Raw genomic sequence first — 5,000 nt, 5'->3', positions numbered from 1 at the left:
TCACCAAAAGATTTTTAATCAATCATTAGTTCTCCAAAAGTCATTAATGATTAAAATAGTAATTACAGACAACCACACCTTATATGGAAAAAAAGACATATTTCATCTCGGCAATTATTATTTCATATGAAGATAGGGGTTGGCCATGTAGTGGGAATGGGAGATCAGAGGTTTGTGGATACCAAAGAAGTTAGAACGAAAGTTCCTAAGGATTATTTAGGCTTGCATTTGGATTGTCTGAGTGGGGATGCCTTAACGTGGTGAATGGGTTTGCGTATCGCCATGATCAGCAAAGCTATACTACACTCAATCTTTTTTAATGAAGCGCATTTGCACCGATTCGCAGCGGTGCCCTTTTAGCTTGGAAAAGTTTCCTGCTATCTGATTGGTTAGAATTATCTTGTCCAACGAAGCAGCTATCAAGAAACTTTTCCGAGAGAAAAGGGCACCCCTGCAAGTCGGTGCAAATCTGCTTCGCTAAAAAGAATTGACTATAGTCAGGGATACCCATACTAGATCAGACGAAAATCTCCCATCATCACCAATCTGCATTGGCTAAGGTAATGATGGAAACTGGCCACACCCTAGACATGAATGGATATGTCTGAGGCCTTTGTACTGCAGGGAACTAAAAACGGCTGCATTTATTGTTGTTGTTGTTGTTGTTGTTGTTGCATGATCCCGAAGCATTTCAAAGCCTGGCAAAGTTCGCATAAAGTGTCTTCACCCTCGTTCCAGTCGACAGAGAAAGAACCAGACGGTGAATCGGGAGTTCTTTGTCTCTGAAGCAAACTACTCTTTAAGGAAACGCAAATAACCTCAAAAAGAATGTTTTTATTTGACATTGGTCATCGAATGTCTTCCAACGAAGGTTAAAGAAGTTCGATTTTATGACAAATTTAAGCATTTTGGCGTCTCTCCGCGAAGGAAAATTCGTGATTCTGGAATTTGTCCTCCATTCTAGGACCGTTTTCCTTTCTCACCTTGCCTCCTTTGTCCTCTTTTTGTCAGGGATTAAGAAATTCTCTGACGGGATGTCCTTGGGAGAGCTAAAGCTCCTTCTAGAGGCTAGAGTTCTTCTCTTTGAGGGTACACTCGGGCACACTATTCAATGTAATTCCCTTTTCTCTTGTTTTGTTAAAGTTTTTATAGTTTATATATGAAATATTTATTCTAATGTTTCTACTGTTCGTAATTTTTTTTTATTTTACCTTGTTTTTTCCTTTCGTCACTAGGCTATTTTCCCCGTTGGAACCCTTGTGCTTAGAGCATCCTGCTTTTCCAACTAGGGTTGTAGCTTAGCAGGAAATAATAATAATAATAATAATAATAATAATAATAATAATAATAATAATAATAATAGATGATCAAAGTTCTGGTGCATTATCTAGCACTGCACAAAAACATGAACTATAGTGGGTGCATAATGAAGGTTTTTCACTTAGTAAAAATTGATGGCAAAAATATTATGTAAAAAAAAAAAAAAAAAAGTCCTTCACTTATTAAAGTATTGTCGTCATAAGTATTAAGTAAACAAAAAATGACAGGAACAAATACTTCCTCAAAAAAAAAAAAAAAAAAAAAAAAAAAATAACATTTGGGGATTATTAGAAAAAAAACTAAGTAAAACATGAACTGTAGAATGTGCAAAATGAAGGTTTCTTTCCTTAGCAAAATATTGATGTGAAAAATATTAAGTAAACAAAAAACAACGACGGGAACAACCACCCCCTCAATTAAAAAAAAAAAAAAAAAAAAAAAAAAAAAAAAAGGAAAAAGATATTATTTGGTGATTATTGGAATAAACTAGAAAAAAACTTGTATTGTAGAGTATACATAATGAAGTTTTTTTTCACAGAGCAAAATATTAACATAAAAAACAATAAATAAAGAAAAAAAAAAACACCGGGAACACTCACCCCCTCAAAAAAAAAAAAAAAAAAATTACAGAAAAATATATTTGTAGATTATTAGAATAAACTAAAAAAACTTGTATTGTAGAGGATACATAATGAAGGTTTTTTTCACATAGCAAAATATTAACATAAAAAACATTAAGTAGAAAAAAAAACTGCCGGGAGCAATCGGCTCCACCATACAAAAAAAAAAAAAAAAAAAAAAAAAAGACAAATAAAAAAACTCCCAAAAGATATAATATCCTTGAACATTAGAATAAATTAAGACACGCATATCCTTGGCAGCATTATTTGCAGTGACCTAAAAACCACGCTCTATAGCAAATTGCATATCATAAATGATTTAACATTTTGGGGAGGGACACTGGAATCATAGCTCTCGTGTTCCTTACTTTAAAGAACATTACTTAAAGTAACAATACATTCTCAAACTACTTTTGAGTCTCTTAAGTAAAGATGAAGACTTGAAGTCAATACAAAATACTACATAATCGAAATAAATCATATAAAAGTTATTTATCTGAGCACAATCATTATTATTATTATTATTATTATTATTATTATTATTATTATTATTATTATTATTATTATAACTTGCTAAGCTACAACCTTAGTTGGAAAAGCCGGATGCTATAAGCCCAGGGGCCCCAACAGGGAAAATAGCTCAGTGAGGAAAGGAAACAAGGAAAATTAAATATTTTAAGAACAGCAACAACATCTAAATAAATACTCCAATATAAACTATAAAAACTTTAACAAAACAAAAGGAACAGAAATTAGATAGACTAGTGTGCCCGAGTGTACCCTCAAGCAAGAGAACTCTAATCCAAGACAGTGGAAGACCATGGTACAGAGGATATAGTACTACCCATGATTAGAGAACAATGGGTTGATTTTGGAGTGTACTTCTCCTAGAAGACCTGCTTACCCTAGCTAAAGAGTCTCGCCTACCCTTACCAAGAGGAAAGTAGCCACTGAACAATTGCAGTGCAATAACTAACCCCTTGGGTGAAGAAGAATTGTTTGGTAATCTCAGTGTTGTCAGGTGTATGAGGACAGAGGGGAATCTGTAAAGAATATACCAGACTATTCGGTGTATGTGTAGGCAAAGGGAAAGTGAACGTAACCAGAGAGAAGGATCCAATATAGTACTGTCTGGCCAGTCAAAGGACCCAATAGTTCTCTAGCGGTAGATAATTATTTGCCATTTTTTTAAATCTCTTGAGGGTACACTTGGGCACACTATTCTATCTTATTCCTCTTCCACTCATTTTGTTAAAGTTTTTATAGTTCGTATAGGAAATATCTATTTTAATGTTATAGCTGTTCTCAAAATATTTTATTTTTTTTGTTTCCTTTCCTCACTGGGCTATTTTCCCTGTTGGAGCCCCTGGGCTTATAGCATCCTGCTCTTCCAACTAAGGTTGTAGCTTAGCAAGTCATGATAATAACAATAATAATAATAATAATATTTTCCCTGTTGGAGCCCCTGGAGCCCCTGGGCTTATAGCAACCTGCTCCTCCAACTAAGGTTGTAGCTTAGCAAGTCATAATAATAATAATAATAATAATAATAATAATAATAATAATAATAATGATATTTTCCCTGTTGGAGCCCCTGAGCTTATAGCATCCTGCTCTTCCAACTATAGGTTGTAGCTTAGCAAGTAATGATAATAATAATAATAATCATAATAATAATAATAATAATAATAATAATAATAATAATAATAATAATAATAATATTTTCCCTGCTGGAGCCCCTGGGCTTATAGCATCCTGCTCTTCCAACTAAGGTTGTACCTTAGCAAGTCATAATAATAATAATAATAATAATAATAATAATAATAATAATAATAATAATATAAAGTTGTGCATTTGGGTATGCTGATTTTATTGATTTTATTAATTTAATTAATTCAGAATAAGTTCATTTCTATATGGATAATATATGTATTGAATACATGCCACAAGTCCTGGTGTTAAGGCCGGGATGACCATTCAGTACCCAGGTGCACCTGGGAGAGAAATCTCCAGTTGCAAGATCAAGTTGAAAGTTGAAAGAAGTTGATCAACAAAATGGAGGAAAGGAAACAGGAATTGAGGTCAAGTAGAAAGGTAGCAATTGGGTGCACTAGTCCCAGTGTATAGAGCCTTTAGCTATGCATACAGTGGTCTGCAGAGGGTGCACTGCAGTCAGTACTCACATAGGGAGTCTTTTAATAACCTTTAGTAAGCAAATCACAATGACTTTCGTCTATCTAAATTGACAGATGTATAAATCAAATGATAAAAGTGACCATTGACATATTTTTAAAGATAATGTATTAATTTCCATTATTTCGTGATGAAATTGTAATATATTTGCGGAAATTCTAATACATACAACTTATGAAACTATTTAATTAAAATGAACATTGGCATAACACATTTAAAGATATATCTATAATTTATTTCATAATGAAATTGTAATATATTAGCGAGAATTCTGTAATATTTAATTTATGTACCTAAAATGGATCTGAAATAGAAATTATTTTTAGACATATCATTGTTATCTTCGATTTGTCCTGGTGGGAATACGAGGATTTTTGTGCAGTTATTAAACTGTATCTAAAATCTGATATATCTGTAAAATCAAATACTAAAAAAGACTTAATATACTATAGAGCGAAAGCTGAAAAGATAGTTATAGAAAAATAAAATCTTTATAAGAATATTTAATTCAGTTTAATGCAGGCATTAAAGTGTTCCTAAAATCTGATATACCTGTAAAATCAAATACTAAAAAAGGCTTAATATACATGGCAAAAGTTGAAAAGATAGCTATATAGAAATAAAATCTTTACAAGAATATTTCAATCAGACCCTTCACACTGAGGATTCCTAGTTCCTGCTCTTAAGGCCAAACCGTCAGAGCGGACAAACTCAAGAAGAAGAATCAACTGGATAAACAAAAGACGAACGAGCAAGCAGAAACACACGACCTCACCTTTATAAACAAAGCCGAGCGAGGCTAATCTCCCGTCTTAGAGGCGTAATTCTTCTTAATTAGGACAATCCTTTAACCTCTATGGATTACAT

General features: G+C 32.8%; 1 protein-coding gene across 1 annotated transcript in view; it reads left to right on the top strand.

Moving 5' to 3' along the window:
• LOC137628357 (keratin, type I cytoskeletal 9-like) overlaps positions 1-5,000 on the top strand; it is a 246,617-nt gene that overhangs the window by 54,851 nt on the left and 186,766 nt on the right. The window lies entirely within an intron of this gene.

This window comes from Palaemon carinicauda, chromosome 36 (assembly GCF_036898095.1).
Source record: "Palaemon carinicauda isolate YSFRI2023 chromosome 36, ASM3689809v2, whole genome shotgun sequence".
NCBI lineage: Eukaryota > Metazoa > Arthropoda > Malacostraca > Decapoda > Palaemonidae > Palaemon > Palaemon carinicauda.
Note: the sequence above shows the minus strand (reverse complement) of the source record. Positions and strands in the feature narration are given on the sequence as shown.